The 18,024-nt window shown below is 34.8% G+C and overlaps 2 protein-coding genes across 2 annotated transcripts in view; one reads left to right on the top strand and one right to left on the bottom strand.

Annotated features, from left to right (window-relative positions):
• Positions 1-18,024, bottom strand: part of LOC138706225 (fatty acyl-CoA reductase wat-like) — a 335,996-nt gene that overhangs the window by 55,551 nt on the left and 262,421 nt on the right. The window lies entirely within an intron of this gene.
• LOC138706224 (fatty acyl-CoA reductase wat-like) overlaps positions 7,618-18,024 on the top strand; it is a 72,741-nt gene continuing 62,334 nt past the window's right edge. The window contains exon 1 of the mRNA XM_069835265.1: positions 7,618-7,674. The gene's annotated coding sequence lies outside the window, so the exon portion shown is untranslated. The remainder of the gene's footprint in view (positions 7,675-18,024) is intronic.

The following is an 18,024-nucleotide window of genomic DNA, read 5'->3' as shown; positions in this document are numbered from 1 at the left end:
GGATGAACTACTTTTCTTCCCTCCTATACCTAGTAAAATGACTTGTTTGTATTTTACGCCAGTATCATCGAACTCCAGTCGTGGAAGGGGGTAGTAAACGGTGTTTCCGGTTCTTAACCGTTGATTCAAAGGTATAGCCAGGATAATATTATAAATGTTAGTAAAAATAAAATGATGTCCCTGTACAACCTTGATCTGTAGCCTCAAGAAATGACAGCCTTGTATAAATATTTGTTTAAAACAGAGCTAAAAATATCTTGAAGGAAGTGTACGAACTTACGATAATTTAGCCATTTGATAAGTGGATGAAGAGAATTGTAGCTTACGTGAACATTATTTAGTACAATGCCATATCATAAAATAATATTCCTTGCAACAATAAATATATTTTTTGTACCCCAGCATTATAAAGAGTTTTTATCCTTTGTGGAAATCGTCCATTATTATTGCACATCATTGTAGCAATGCCGTAAAATATTACAATGCCAAATAAAATGTCATGACTTCTATAATGACGTCATAACTTGTGCCATTAAATTAATACTATGAAACGATTTTCCCTGTAATTATATTTATTAACACATCATTGTTGTATTGCAACCCGTTTCTTCATAGACCATAATATCAAACTACCCGTAATATATATATAAATTTAGCTTCCTTTATGAAAAGGTTGCCATATTTGACAAAGCGTATTACACATAATTTGGAAACACACCTAAAAGGTAAAATGATATACATTTGAAACGGTTAGGGAATCGAAAATACAAAATGTCAGAAAAAGTTATACCTAATTAGCGTTTGCGTTCATTTACAGTTAAGAAAGAGGGTGGGGAAATCATCACATAGGTTAGAATGATTTGCCCGCGAGAAAAGTAATAATAAGGATTTATTGGCATTGATATCTAAACCAATCAACAGCCATTGGTTAAGATAATTGAAATTTCCATTATCAAGTTTCTTGTATTATTTCATTATTAATTGTTTTATAATGCTGGCGTACAAAAAATAACTTTAAAAAAGGTTGATAATGTTATACAGTCATTTCATTCGTTAAAATTAGGAAACGAGCTTCTCTCACTTCCTAAACATTGGTCCATTGTAAACTTGTTTCTTAATTTTGATGGTATTTTGTAAAAAGGGCTCTGTCAACAAAATCAGAAGATCTCAAAAAATGTTTATAAAATCCGTTTTAAATTATATGTAGAAAAATCCGAAATCCATGTGATTGATAGAAGACGAAATCGAAAATGAAATAACATATTATAAACAAGGAATACTGAACAGATGGACCAAATATGGGTTATATGACTTAGCTATAGAAGACGAAGCAGCCGAATTAGAAGACGAAAAAGGATTTTCTATTTTAAGGGAAGAAGTTGAGTTAGTCCTTAAGGAAATAAAGAATGGAATCACCACTGAATTATTAAAGTATTTGGGTGGAAAAAAAGAAGGAAATTATATCATTATGTAACGAAACATATTAAGATTTTACGGAGACAGTGTTGGTGCCATTATCGAAGAAAAATATGCCAAGAAATGTAACGAGTTCAGGATGATCAGTCTGATGTCGCACTCAGCGAATACTGAATCGACGTTTATACTCTAAGTTGAAAGAACAGTTGAAAGAAGAGTAGTTTGGCCTTAGGAAGGGAAAAAGTATGAGAGATGCCACTGGACTGCTACGAACAATCGGAGAAAGATACCTAGAGAGAGAATAAAGAAGTGTAAATAGTATCTGTGGACCTATAAAAGTAGTTTGACAGAGTGGATTGGAATAAAATGATGAGGATCTTTGAGAAAATTGGAGTGAATTGAAAAGAACGAAGGTTGTTCAGTAATCTTTATATGAAACCACGAGTCAGCGTGAGGATAGGAGAAGAAATTCAGGAGGAAGTGAAATAGGGGTAGCAGTACGACAAGGATGTCCTTTATTCCTACATTGGTCGACACAAACTTGGAGGATTTAGTGAAGAACTACGTATTTTCAGAACATGGTAGGGGTGACATTAGGAGGAAGAAGAATAAAGTGCATAAGAATTACTTGATAAGACGTTGTTAGCAGAAGAGGACATGATATTAAAGGATATGCTACTGGAGCTAAATGTCTTGTGTTAGCAGTATAGGAAGAAGATAAATGCAAACAAGACGAAGACTATGGTACACGGAAGAAAAATAAAGAAATTCTAAAGGAGACAGTATAACAAGTGGACAGATTCAAATGCTTCGGGGATTGCTATAAGTAGTAAAATGAGATGCTACTAGGAAGTTAAAAGGGGGATAGAAATGCCAGAGGAAGCTTTTAATAGAAAAAGGAGCATCTTCTACGAACGTCTGGACCTTAGTTCTTTTTAACTAAGGGAGATACTAGTGAAGTGCTTTGTGTAGAGTGTGGCATTGTAAGAGGCAGAAGCATGGACATTGCGACGAAATGAAGAGAAGCGAATAGAAACATTTGAAATGTGGATATGGAGAAGAATGAAACGTATGAAGTGGACAGACAGAATAAGAAATGAAGCTGTGTTGGAATGAGTAGGTGAAGGAAGAATGATGCTGAAACTGATCAGGAAGAGGAAAAGTAACTCGTTGGGTCACTGACTGAGAAGAAACTGCCTACTGAAGGACGCAATGGAAGGAATGGTGAACAGGTGACAATTTCGGGCAGAAGAGTTCATTAGTTCATAGACGATATTAAGGTACATGAATCGTTAACAGAGACTGCCGGTCTCCCACCAGTGCTACGTTATTATTAAGGAGCGGATTCCTATATAATTAAATATTCTTTTTTTGCGTGTGATAAAACACAATTAACAAAGTTAAAAATTCCGAACATGAAGTTTCAAGTTTAAAACCCGAATTTTATTTGACATAAAAACACATATTTTCACAAAAAATTATATAAATACATATTTTCAGGAAATCTATCATAAACACATAAATCTTGGAGTTTTTTACTTAAATAATTTTTTACAAGAACTTTTAAATATTTTAAAACTAAATCAATTATATCACTCAGAAGTACGTTATCTTTTTTTAAGAATTCTTAGTTGCTTCGTGTTTCTAAGCGCTGTGTGGTGTATCCGTGATTCATTTTCGTAATAGTATCGCCTCAAGTTCTGAGAACTGCTAGGGAGCATATCAGTGTTATTATTTGAGAATAAATTAACATGGACAAGGAGGAGAAATCTTGCAACACATAATTAGGAATGTTTATTGTTGCTGAAGATGATTTCATTCTACGCTTCGTTTGTGAAACACAACAGATAAGAGCTCGGGTATGAACATTATTTAATTTAAGCAAATCTCTCACCTCTCGCTCATCCTTATCAAGTAAGGCAACATATCTTGTTGTGATTCCCTGTTATTGGGCTTCGTTAATCGATATCCTTCAAGATATACTGAAAGATGGTTATTTAAAAAAGGATTTAGCTTTCCTATTAGCAAATTTAAGCTTTTTGTGTGATACCATTAAAAAACTCGAAACATCCAAAAACCTGTTGTCTGAAACAGGGAGGTGCGTGCAGTGGAAATTAAACTAGACTCGCTACCAGGTTCATAAGCACAATTACTAAGAGACAAATTCCAGAATGTGTTTGGGAAGAACAGTGGATATAAAAAATGTGTAAAGTTATTGAAGTATTGGAGGATCTGTCTGTAGGTGAAATTGACGGTGTATGTGTTTGTGACATTCCTCTCTTTAAATATGCACGTCTGACGTCCTGTGATGTGGAAAGATCGTTTTCACAGTATAAGACGTTGCTCAGAGATAATCGGCATGCATTTGTGATGGAGAATTTGGAGATGACCTTTGTTGTTCACTGGAATTCTCGGCCAACTATTAGCACTCAAGTGTGGTTGGTGAGTACCTAGTAATATTTTTTTTTCAAGCTAAGTAAGGTATTTTTGTCATATTTAAAAAATATATATATATTTTTTTTTTATCTTTAGCAAATATTTTCGTACTTTTTAGCATATAAAAAATAAATATATTTAAATTTTTTAGCACAAAAATCCGGTCCCTAGTTATTATAATGATACCGATACGCTACGTCGCTTTTAATTTGTAAGTCGCTGCACGTGGTTTTAAATGGAAGTTCTCCCACTAGCGCGACGAATACGAGATCACGACTCCACCTGGTAGTGACGACTTGCCAGTCTCCTCGCTTTCTTGCTGCGACCAGTAGCTTGAGATAACTGAAGAAGAAAGAACAATATTACTTCGTTCAACTAGTAGAACAATATCCATGCCTATACAACCATAATTTCAGCGGAATACGCAAGGAGAGATGTGACTACAACAGAGTAATAGCTGCAATTACAGTAGTTACATGCGTTATGTTCAGGGGCGGCTTTCGAAGAGGGGCTGCGGAGCTGCAGCACCCCCAGACATTTGTGGCTCTTGTCTCGTTTTATGTTGTGAAATACATTTATTATACAGTCTCTATTTAGCGGCTGGAATTCGCAAATTAGTTTTAAAGAAACTTTTGTTATGTAACATTTTTCACAAAAATCAATAATAAGCGAGATATTTCGATTTATTTAATTCAGGCCCCCTTATAACCGCCCTTTTAAATTATGTATTTTGAATTCCATATAGCCTAAAATCTAAGTTACAACGAACTTAATTTATATTCCAATTTTCATCGAAATCCGTTCAGCCATTATCGCGTGAAAAGGTAACAAACATACAGACAGACAGACAGACATGCAAACAAAAATAAAAAAAAGCGATTTTCGGTTTCAGGGTGGTTAATTATATATGTTAGGACCAATTATTTTTTTTAAATCGAAAATTACCAGAAAAATTTCGGCTACAGATTTATTATTGGTATAGATATAGGGGAGAGTCGGGTAGTATCGGACATCGGGTAATATCGGACAGTGCGTTTCTTTCATCTACCACCATATGGTAGTACCTGAATGACATTGTTACATTTCTCTATGCGACATCACAGAAACGTAACCTTGTCAATCAGGTACTATCATCGTGTGGTAGATGAAAGAAACTCACTGTCCGATATTACCCGATGTCCGATACTACCCGACTCTCACCTATTAAATTAAGGATTGGAAGTGTGACATTTTGGAAGCATTCAATATCATACTCATGTACTGCATTATGTAAAAGATGAAATCCAAAATGTTACAGACTGTATCTAATAAAATAAAATTATATACTGAACATAATTTCAACAAATATTAATTTCGATTATATAATGTGTTTGTTGAAGTCAAAAAATGCAGGCGAGTTCTTAAATTATATTTTCTTTAATTTAGTTTAATTTAATTTAAAATGTCCGTGTTATTTGCAAGTGATGTTAATTTAAATTAAATTTACAGATTGTGGTAAGATAGCCTATTCTATTTCGATTATGCTTCTTAAAATACAGGAATCTTGAAAACCGCTTTTAGGCTACGTGTGTAGATAAATAACATTATGTATTCTAAATAATTTAAGTAAAATAGTAGACATTCGATAAAATAAACTTTTCTTCGTCATTTTTCAGTTCTTGGGCACAAACAAAAGCCGCTCTATTGATGATGTTCCTAATACTGCACTCCAACCACAAGAAAGTCTTTGGGGACTGAGACGAAGCGGGGTAATGCTGTGAATAAATGTTGATGTCATAAGATGTCATAAGGTCATACACGTGGGTACTCGTATCTGTATTGACTAGCTTTCACAGCACAAACAATAACATTGATACACACACATATTGATACTACCCTAGTTACAAAATTAGATCACTGTTAATCTCCTGGGGCCGTATTCATAGATATTTTTAACGCGGGTTTCCGGTGAATGATCAGCGTATGAATGGCACCCCTGGTCTTTTAATCTCTCCATACAGGAAATAGCATATGCTGGAGTGCATGTTTTTTAAACTGACGTTATAACGGTAGTATTATCGATCTACTTCGCTCCAATAGATGACGCAATAGTAAGCACATTCCTTTCAAGGTTGATCTCCTGGTTGGAGAACAGTATACGGCTTCATCCAACACCTCCGCCCTTTCATCCTTCAGAGATACTGATAAGCAATGATGACATAATCATCAGAAGACATCTTCCAAACATCTTTGTAGCGGTCGTGTAGTTTATGTGTGCGAGCTTCTTATCTATCAGTCGCTGCGCGATAACGAAGCTATCAGTTACATTCCAGCGTCGTAGTAGCGTAGCACTGATGGGAAACCGGTCTAAGAGTAAGGTAGAGCAGAAAACTACTGTTCTCCAACCAGGAGATCAACCGTGAAAGGAATGTGCTTACTATTGCATCATCTATTGGAGCGAAGTAGATAGATAATATTATCATTATAACGTCAGTTTAAAAACCATGCGCTCTCCTGCATATGTTATTTCCCATATGGAGGGATTAAAAGACCGGGAGATTAACAATGATCTAATTTTGTAACTAGGGCAGTATAAATATGTGTGTAACAATGTTATTGTCCGTGCTGTGAGAGCGAGCCAATAGAGATACGAGTACCCACGTGTGTGACCTTCTGACATCTTATGACAACATTCATTCACAGCATTACCCCGATACGTTTCATTCCGCAAAGACTTTCTCGTGGTTGGAGCACAGTATGTATGAATGAGTAATTGAATATAGCTAATATGTTATGTGCTTTCTTTGTCTCAGTATTAGCAGTTTTTTTTGACATCACGAAAATGAGTCGGTGGAGAAATAATTTATTATCATTTATTTTAAAAAATGGTTGATAATGTCCTTTTTACAAAACACCATCGATGTGCTATTATTGTTGGAGTAGGACATAAAAACATATTATCATACCCAGTGGTTAAATACTTTTATAATAATATTATATCTAGTTATTTGAAGTGGTCGTATGAAACAAGAAATAATTTAATACCATTTATTTAAAAAAATGGTCGATAATGTCCTTTTTACAAAACACTATTGATGTGCTATTATTGTTGGAGTAGGACATAAAACATATTATCTTACCCAGTGGCTAAATACTTTTATAATAATATTATATCTAGTTATTTGAACTGGTAGTATGAAACAAGAAATAATTTATTATCATTTATTTTAAAAAATGGTTGATAATGTCCTTTTTACAAAACACCATCGATGTGCTATTATTGATGGAGTAGGACAGTAAAAACATGTTATCTTACTCAGTGGCTAAATACTTTTATAATAATATTATATCTAATTATTTGAACTGGTCGTATGAAACAAGACTTTTTAAATACTGGAGATTGGGAACCCAATCCAGCATGCTGGGAACTCAATGGGTCTACTCAATTAAAATAAACACAATAAAAGATCCCGCTTACTGTAACTCTACGCGGAGAATGATTTTGAACCGCTATCCGTCACATTCATTGAAACACGACCCGGGTTTTGAGCAATCCCACCATTCAATGCTCGGTATCCGAACCCCGACTCTAAAAACCAAGACTAAGTCACCGATTGCGAATACATTATATATCACTGTGGAGGAACTTCATATTTCAGCTACAAATATTATGTATAGCATATTCCGTCACCGTGTTAAATAATTCACGAATGTCGTTTGCATTTACATATAGCCTAGGTTTAAATTACATACTTATTATAGGCTAAATATAAAAACACTGGAATATGCTAACACTGCCGCAGTTGGTTAAAACATTTCTCTCACTTCAGCTTGAAGAGTACTGTAAGTCAATAACAAACATTAATACAAATTATAATGTATGAAAACATATTGTATAATGCCATCTCAAAAGAAACAATAAATTTACGAATATAGGTAACTCTCAGCCAGATTATTCGAAAGTTCTTCCTTCATTAGATGTTGTCTGTTACACTTTGTCTCGCTTCGTAGTAACCTCACAGACAGATAGGCAGAAATAGACAGGCAACTAAGTTAGAGTCGTTTTAGGAGATCAGAACATTTGGGAGATGTCGACATTTTTACGAAAAGTAGCCAATACGAGCACTGTTCCTAGTGAAACATTTTCGAACTACATGAGACCTGTGTTGGTTGTGTTTATGATCTCTGTATAAGTGAATCATATGGATTGAACTTGGGTTTTGAGTTCATAAATGGCAGTAATCATAATAAATGTGAGTTACACTTTTCTTTTCGGTCATGAAATATAAGATACCATCTTCAGTTTATTGTACTTTGAATGGATATGCGTGATATTAGTAGATGCACTGAGGGACTGAGTGCAAGAAGGGCATTTTACAGGATGTGCCCTTTTGAGTAAAACGCTTTATTGTGTTCTCTTATCTGTTATGCATATGATCACCAAGTTGTAGTTCAATACTGTGTTCATAGAGGTCAGGAGTACCCAAAATGTAAAGGCGAGCATAGGTAAAATTATTACAGTTTGAATTTTCAACATCAATTTCTTCAAAACGTGCATTTGAGAGAAGTGCCTTTCTTGCACCTAAACCCCTCATTGAATGTATATTTTACAGGGTTTTAAAGGCGTCAATATGATTACTGTCAGACAATTGAAGACCTGAGAATGATAAGTGGATAAAAACCAAGGCAGCAGTTTTGAGATAATCGAGAAAAACTATTTTCATCATTTTTTCAACATTCAATAATTGTTTTAATAGTCATTGAAAGGTTTCGGACATCTTTTAACATTTTATAGCATTAAAGTAAATATTACTTGAATCTCCAATGAACAATCAATAAAAAATAACGATGGAGTTATCCAGTTCTCACTCTCAATCAAAATTCTGAATTTCTTTCAATATAAAGTGACAAAAATGTGAACTTAAACACTAGCTGCATGAATAACTTTACTTAAAATGTGTTTTAACATAAAAAAAACATTTTATGCCATTATAGTAAAAATTAACCACCAATTACTTTTATATTATTTTTAACAAATATAAGAATAAACGTATCCAGTTCTCACACTCAAAGAAAGAATTCAAATTATTTCAAGACAAAATGTGTATGTAAATGTAAATACTATTCGCCAAAATAATGTCTGCAGTTAGTTAAAAGAGTAGGAAACATATCATATTTATATGCTAGTATTTTGACTCAGAGTGCATATCTATATCCTTTTTATTAATATCCACACCTACTCACGAATATGATTATACCGCAGTTTATACACTGGAGGAATGAACTTCTCAAGCTTCAAAATATTACACAATTTTTTTCTGATTTCTTGATAATGACGATTCGTACAGATTTCCAGCTAAATCCAAATTAATTTCATCCACATGCACTCTTTTCTTCATAGCAACAAAAGTATCAGATATGTTTGTTGTTTATTGTTAATAAATAATAAATTAAATAATAATAAATAATAAATTGTTATTGTTATGTCTCAGACACTGCAATATTTTCACCTGAATATACAAACATTTTACATATTCTACAAGTCAAATAGTAGAAAAATTGTAAAATTGTAAATCATGTTTTATTTAACAACTGCCGAAGCTATATCAGCATCGCTGATGTGTCGGAATTTTGTCCCGCAGGAGTTTTCACATGCCAGTAAATCTACCGACATGAGCCTATCGCATTTAAGCAAACTTAAATGCCATCGATCTGGGCCGGGATCGAAATTGCCATACTTTAGACATGCCTGATGTACATGCCTGATGTACATACCACGCTACTCTGCTGTAACATTGAGAGTGAGAACAGGATAAGTCTGGTCCTTGTCCACTTCTCCTTCTGAACAAAAGTGGAAATCTAGAAAATAATAACATTCAGAGCCATGTAGTTCTCTTTGTACGAAGTATTTGACTACCATTTCACACCAGTATATGAAATAAGGGCCATAGTTGCATTTGGTATTAAAATCTCAATTTCATAAAAAAAAATGGTCTTTATCCACTTATTCTAAGATCTTCAATTATCTTTGTTTGGAGTGTGCTGTCGTCTTTTGAATGAAGGTACATCTCGGAGATATTTCGACACAGTGTTTTGGGGAGATCTCCACATGTGTTGAGTTCTCCCTGATTTCGCTTGTGGTCCTCCTTACATGATGTGGGAGGCTGTCTATCAAAATTGTTGTATGTTTGGTGTTAGGAGAGTTCGCAATGCTTCATAGAACTTTTCAGTGCCACTATGTCCGTCTATCTGTATGTCTACCTGCATGTATGAAATAATTCATTGAACCAATTTTAATAAAACATGGAGAATCAATTATTTCGTCATAGGCCTATCCTTTGCTTTAATTCTAAAGGCTATTTATGGATTAAAAATTATCGATTTAAGAGAATTGACATCCTAACGTACTACAGGATGACATCACAGTCTACTATATACAGTCACGAAGCTTAATACTTACTAAATATGCAAACATAGACAGTTTAAATATGCATCCATGGATAGTTGCTCACCACCAGGATCGCTACTATCGCCTCATCACAGACTCTTTCCCTAGCAGACCATAGATTGTATTGTACTTTCGGTATCGTGTTCTCTTGAAAAAATTAACACCTTCCTTCCACTATTGAAATATGAAATACATAAGGTTTATATATTATTTTCATAAAATATATATTATATTCTATAAACTCACCTTCCTGGATCTTTCGGAAGAAGGATAACTCTAATCTATTTTTCTTACAATTTATAGTACTACAACCGTCTCCTTGTCCCATATTATTATTCAAATTATAGTATTTTAGCCATTTATAGTTATTACAACCGATAACGAACATTTCACAGTTTACATAGCTTTTCACAAAAATGCGAAATACGGCACAGTCAATGATTTTTCGATCTAGACCAGGCCGTAATGTTTGTTTGGGTTTGCTATTTCAGTGTATGGAGCTCAGTGAAATATTATATTATAATTTTGTAGCTTATCATTGCTAAGCTTTATTTAGTGTAATTTGTCCATAAGTTCCGTTTACTTCTTGTTGCATAGCCTAATATGTTGCAGAAATAATTACAAAACTGTGTTATTTTAATGTCAAGAGAATTTTACATATTAACATAATCTGTTCGCATCAACATTTCAAGTTTAGAATGGAAGCTATTTTGAGGTTCAATAAAAACGAATTTATATTGTGATTTTAATTTAGCATATCTACCTTCCTTAATTGTAGACAGAAAATATACCATACCACTCCTATGAAATTAGTATACGTACGATTGTGTTGCTTCGTATCTTAGGTAGCAGATAAATACAATAATTCAGTACTCAATTGTAGTATTAAAATACAAAAATACAGACAAATAGAATGTGACGGGTGTCATACATGACATTATGTTTAATTATAATGTATAATTGCGAATATAGGAATATAAGTTAAATATAGTAAAAATAACCTATAATATCCATATGACATAACATACATATGTAGTGACAGGGCATTAGAGAACACTAAAATTAGACAGAAAGGGGCAACTGGTACAGCAAACATAACCTATAATTTCAACATATCTAAATATTCGTGCGGTGCAACTGAAAATTATTGAATCGTGCATAAATGAATGTACAAGAATTTCGCAATATTTAATCGAAATAAAGGCAGGTATTACACATACGAACAACGTAATTTTCATACCAAAAATAACATTACACTTTAACTCTCAAGGAATTATGTCTGAAGTGTCCCCTAATCATTGTTTTAAATTTGATTAATGCAATTACACTACATTTTAGAGAAATATATGTTACTCTTTATGCATTCCAATTAATTTATATGTTTGAAACGCCGCCCTTCGTTATCGGGTTAAGCGAGTCACATGGCCTGCCTTACGGCCTGTATTAGATCAAGATGGCAATGACACAGTCTATTGTTCCTAGTACTCACAGCGCTCCAAGCGGCTAGCAACTATCACGAGAAATGCAACTCGTTGGCAAAAAATCATCCCAAGCTTCGCAACTGTATATTCTAAACTGTAATAACATGTTTGAATATCATTTAGTTCTGGCCGAAAATTTAGTAAAATTCGCATTCAAGAAGACATTACAACTCCCCAAAGAACACCACAGACATCATCTGCATAAAGACATTAGGCTTGTCTAATTACTCACATACTGATATTTCCTTTGAAGAACTGTCGCCAGTTCCGTTGCTAACAGTTTCATCTGGTGGCAAAAGAGTCAGAAAACCGCAAGACTCAGACATGACAACGTCTGAAAACTGTAGAAAACAGCTGAAGGAGACTAAACAGCAAAAAGAAGTTGGGCTTTCCCACATAATGAAGCCATCTAGGGGGAGGGAGCTAGTTCATCAAACAATTTGGACAATAAAAATTACTTGTTGTGTCGCGTGTAGTGAGTATTACTGCTAGAGAACGGTGTGTTCAATGTGTTGGAGAATGGCAAAAATGGTTTCATGAAACATGAATGGAAAATGGCACCGTTGAAAAATTCATATGTGATCAGCGCGAGTAGGAGTATTATAAAATGTTTATATTTCTGTAGCAAAATTTATGTTGTAAATGTAGGGTTTTAAAGAGTTTTTGCTATGTTTGTAATACTACGTCGAAATCTCCCCCATTATGGGAGAATTCGACATTCGACATCAATTTGTAATTTTTAAAATATAGTGATATAAAATTATACCTTTGATGAGGCTGATATGTAGATGATAAGTAGTTAACGAGAAGGCTTAGCCATGTCGAATTGAAATGCGGAAGTATAAAGACAGAAATGAAAAGAAATGTCACACTTTTATTTCAAATTAGCCATCCCGTGCGCTTCGGTGTACTTGTTATAGATAGAATCATTGACTTAAATATATATTTCCAAGTACAGCTTTTTTATTACTCAATGAAAAAATAGCTTATTTTAAGTTGTAACATGTCTGTTAATGAATTATTTTCAAAATTGTATTAAAAACTATGACTATAACTGTTAATTATTATACATTACTTTCTAGAGTTGTTCAGTCAATTTCAGTGTTAAGCTTGGTACTACATTAATCTGACCCTAACCGAGCGAGTTGCCTCATGCGTATCGAATGGGACTCGCATTCGGGAGGTTCGTGATTCGGATCCCGGACCGACCGACCAACCTGATTGTGGTTTATCCGTGGTTTTCCACATTTACTTAGTCTAATTCCGGGTTGGAATTTTCATTGCCACGGTCCATTTTCCCTTCCCCTTCCGTGTAGAAAAATAATTTAAATTTTCATATCATATTCAGGTCAAGACGCATGTGTTCATCCGCTTACGGTAGGGAGCGTCCTCTCTACAACCGTTCCTGAGTTCCAGCCTTCCGCCAGGATTCATTCCTTAAGAGCACTTCCAAGGACGCTACGACATCTTGGAAGGGCCGTTGGAATGGATCCTGTGCTCCTTGGTCACCTTGGCGGTGTAAATTTAGAGTGGGGGAGGGTAGAAGGCCCCCATTGAGTGAGCGGTTGAGGGGTCACATGCGGCCGGTGGGCTGGTACACCGTCATCCTCGTTCATCCCATTCACTTCGGTGTGCTCAGTAGACCTCAGTATGACCCGTAGCTAACCTAACCTAACCTTATATTGTCTCGTGCTGTGGTCTTGTCGTCTAAGGATGCATCCTGCGTAAGACTTGCGTTAAGAAAATGCGCGCTGGTTCGAATCTTCTTGGGAGAAGAAATTTTCTCATGAAATCTCGGCCAGTGTATGAAACCGGTGCTCACCCAGTATCGTGATGCATTTGGAGAGCTATGAAGCTAAGGTAGGTAGCGAAATCCGGTTATGAGTGTCATTTATAATTGCTGACGGGATCATCGTGGTAACCACATGATACCTCCATTATAGTTGGATGATCATCTTCTCTGCTTCGTCCTGTGGACGTGAGGCCAGCAGCTGGCTGGTCGGTCTGGGCTTTAAATGCCTGTAGTGCCACGGATTATTGTTTATATTACATTAGACTTAACAGAAAACTAGCCAGCGTCTAAATGAAAATATGTTTGTGAGAGCTGAGAGCTAGAAGATGACTTCTAATTAAAATGATAAGCTTGACCTTGAACTTTAAATGTTAGCATTAAATTGCCTTCGTGTATTAATAATGCACCAAACGATGCCATTTAGAATAATTACTGCTTTATATTATTTTAAAAGTATGTTGACAACAAATGTAGTATACTCATTCATTCACAGCGTTCTGCCCAAGGGCACGTCTTCCACTGTAGACCCAGCATTCTCCAATTTTCTTCAAGGACCTTAATAATTTTTTGAGTAACATTGAAAATAGCATTCTCTGTATTACAATTTTTCCAGATCCAATTTTTTTTTCACTTAATATATTCTGCTTATTTAAATGATCCATGATTCTATTTTTAACGTATTTTACAAATAATTTAGAAAAATAAGAAAGCAAATATATAGGCGTATAATTATTCATATTCATTTTATCACCATTATTTAAAAATAGGTTTTATGATAGCAATTTTCAATATGTCAGAAAATTTGTCACCAGTAATCTCACTAGACGTTTTGATTTATCTAGAGAAAATCAAAACTCGAGTGGGATTTAATTGACTATTACACGATTAGAGGAAAGTATATAAAGATTAGAAGTAACGAAGTACTCCAATACAATAAAATATTAATTGACTTACGAAAATACAACTGTCTTCAAATGTATTATTGTACCATCTCAACATTACAAATATTACGCTAGATGCATGCTAGATGGCAGTAGTGTCTTTATACAGACACTGTAATGATTACTATTCAATAAATCTTAATATTAAACAATCTCTGATACGTGACTATCCATAATATCATATAGCAGAAGTTTTTTTTATCCTCTCAGAGCAGAAGCTATAACATAACCTAACTAATATACACAAGTGTTAGAAAAGTTTGAATTAACGATGATGACATAAAAAATAAACATGAATAATTTTAAAAGGAACAATTATTGAATGTACAATTTTCAAATTTTAATGTGGTTGGTGGTTCAATAGATGTTATATTGGACGTGTGCGTAATAGAACTGGAACTCGTTGATTTAGGCCTACATGGTGTATTCAACTTATTCAGAATTTCCGAATGAATAATTTTAAAAGGAATAATTAATGAATGTACAATTTTCAAATTTGAATGTGGTTGGTGGTTCAATTGATGTTATATTGGACGTGTGCATAATAGAAGTGGAACTCGTTGATTTAGGCCTACATGGTGTATTCAACTTATTCAGGATTTCCGAATGGTGCTCTTCATTTTGTAAATCGGATTTCAGAAGATGCATAGGTATGATCAGTGATTTTTATTAATTCTTGTTCTTGAATGCCAATGCGAGTCATATTCGAAACTGCTGTGCATAGACTGGAGTGGTTTGTAATTTTATATATATTTTTGACGTCCAGACCAGCGCAGTTTCAAATGTTGGCAAACAAAAAAACAAATGCTAGGGACGCGATAAAATTAAACAAATGCTAGGGACGCGATAAAATTGTGCGATAAGCAGCCATGATTGGTTGAAATACGTCCTTTCGTACCGTTTTATTGGTCAAAAGTAGTATGACGTAGTAAGAGTGTAATAGTCATGTAAAAAATACAAATTAAATATATGTTAGTGTTATAGTGTACAAAATTTTGTCTAATTTTCTTTTGAGAAGATTAACTCCATATGTAGATGAAATTATTGGGGATCATCAGTGTGGTTTTAGGCGTAATAAATCAACTATTGATCAGATATTTTGTATTCGACAGATAATGAAGAAAAAAATGGGAGTATAAGGGTACAGTGCATCAGTTATTCATAGAATTCAAAAAGGCATATGACTCGGTTAAGAGAGAAGTTTTATATTATATTCTTATGGAATTTGGTAATCCCAAGAAACTAGTTCGATTAATTAAAATGTGTCTCAGTGAAACGTACAGCAGAGTCCGTATAGGTCAGTTTCTGTCAGATGCATTTCCAATTCACTGTGGGCTAAAGCAAGGATGTGCACTAATACCTTTACTTTTTAACTTTCCTCTAGAGTATGCCATTAGGAAAGTCCAGGATAACAGAGAGGGTTTGGAATTGAACGGGTTACATCAGCTGCTTGTCTATGCGGATGACGTGAATATGTTAGGAGAAAATCCACAAGCGATTAGGGAAAACACGGAAATTCTACTTGAAGCAAGTAAAACGATAGGGTTGGAAGTAAATCCCGAAAACACTAAGATTATGATTATGTCTCGTGACCAGAATATTTTACGAAATGGAAATATAAAAATTGGAAATTTATCCTTTGAAGAGGTGAAAAAATTCAAATACCTGGGAGTAACAGCAACAAATATAAATTATACCCGGGAGGATATTAAACACAGAATAAATATGGCAAATGCCTGTTATTATTCGGTTGAGAAGCTTTTATCATCCAGTCTGCTGTCAAAAAATCTGAAAGTTAGAATTTATAAAACAGTTAAAACAGTTATATTACCGGTTGTTCTTTATCGTTGTGAAACTTGGACTCTCACTTTGTGAGAGGAACACAGGTTAAGGGTGTTTGAGAGTAAGGTGCTTAGGAAAATATCTGGGGCTGAGTGGGATGAAGTTACATGAGAATGGAGAAAATTACACAACACAGAGCTGCACGCATTGTATTCTTCACCTGACATAATTAGGAACATTAAACCCAGGCGTTTAAGATGGGCAGGGCATGTAGCACGTATGGGCGAATCCAGAAATGCATATAGAGTGTTGGGTGGGAGGCCGGAGGGTAAAAGACCTTTGGAGAGGCCGAGACGTAGATGGGAAGATAATATGAAAATAGATTTGAGGGAGGTGGGATATGATGATACAGGCTGGATTAATCTGGCTCAGGATAGGGACCAATGATAAGTTTGACGGTGTGGCAAATAGATTCCTCGTCTAGTAGCTCGGCAACGAAAGAAAAAAATGGCGATCGATACTACCTACCTAGACTTTATAGAACCTTCACTTCCTAAGACGTAAGCAAACAGGAGGAGTCACGCCGGGAATAACAGCGTCGCGACTATAGCATCCTAAACGGTAGGTACTAAGGAAAGTATTACAAACATAAATGTCATTATAGGTTATATGAAACAGAATGACTTTGATTAAATGTGTCCCTCTAGAAATACAATAGAAAAATATCGGATGTTACATAACGCGGCCTTTCACCGAGGTCTAACAAGCCATAGGAAGACGAGCAGCACATGGGGAATGAATTTTCATTACATATTCATTTCCTTTTGTAAACACCGTCACCTTGACTATGTTAAAGACATGTGAGTATGACACTTAAAGCTTGCCTTTGAAAATACTAATAAAGAGATTTACAGTGCTCGCAATGCGTTGTAAGCATAAACCACACTATTACTGTGGCGACCTTTCCGGCATCTCAGTGTTACAGTTCAGGGATTATCATTTCCGAAGTCAAGAGTGGATCCTCGACACTGACTGAATGATACTTGTGTGCAGGATAGGAGGTTAAGAGATTTCACCGGAATCATTTGGCCTGAAAATGGAATTACCAGAAATCAATTCCTTGTGCATCCGGCAAACCGGAAGTAGAGCTAAGAGGGGTCAACTTTGAAATTTGAAATGAGAATATAGATCGTGCAATGTATCTTTGGATATGACTTTAAAAACGAAAACAAACTTTTTTTCTAACTTCCATTCTTTATCCACAATTACTCATTACAATTGACGACAAAACCCTACCAAGATTGTCAATAAATGGGTCGTTTATTAAGTATAGCGACACTGTAAAAAATCTTGGATTATTAATGGATAGAGATCTAAACTGGAATAGTCAAGTAACTGACATCTGTAAGAAAATATTTTCATTGCTCCACTCTCTAAATCACTTACGAAACTGTCTGCCTCTTTCCATAAAAAGAAACATTATTCAATCGCTAGTGAGGCCCCATTTTGATTACTGCGATTCTCTCTTGACAAATATAACCGTCAATTTAGTTGAAAGTCTACAACGTGTTCATAACGTGTGTGTCCGCTTCATCTGCAATACTCGTAAATTTGACCACATATCGCCATCTTTTGAAGTTCTTTCTTGGGTCCGCCTAAAGGAACGTAGAATAGCACATTCTTTATCTCTTCTGTTTAGAATATTATTCACTTCTACTCCAAAATATCTGAGAACTCGCTTTAAATATC

The sequence above is a fragment of the Periplaneta americana genome, chromosome 9 (assembly GCF_040183065.1).
Source record: "Periplaneta americana isolate PAMFEO1 chromosome 9, P.americana_PAMFEO1_priV1, whole genome shotgun sequence".
NCBI lineage: Eukaryota > Metazoa > Arthropoda > Insecta > Blattodea > Blattidae > Periplaneta > Periplaneta americana.
The sequence above is the reverse complement of the archived record's forward strand: the minus strand, read 5'-3'. Positions and strand labels throughout refer to the sequence as shown.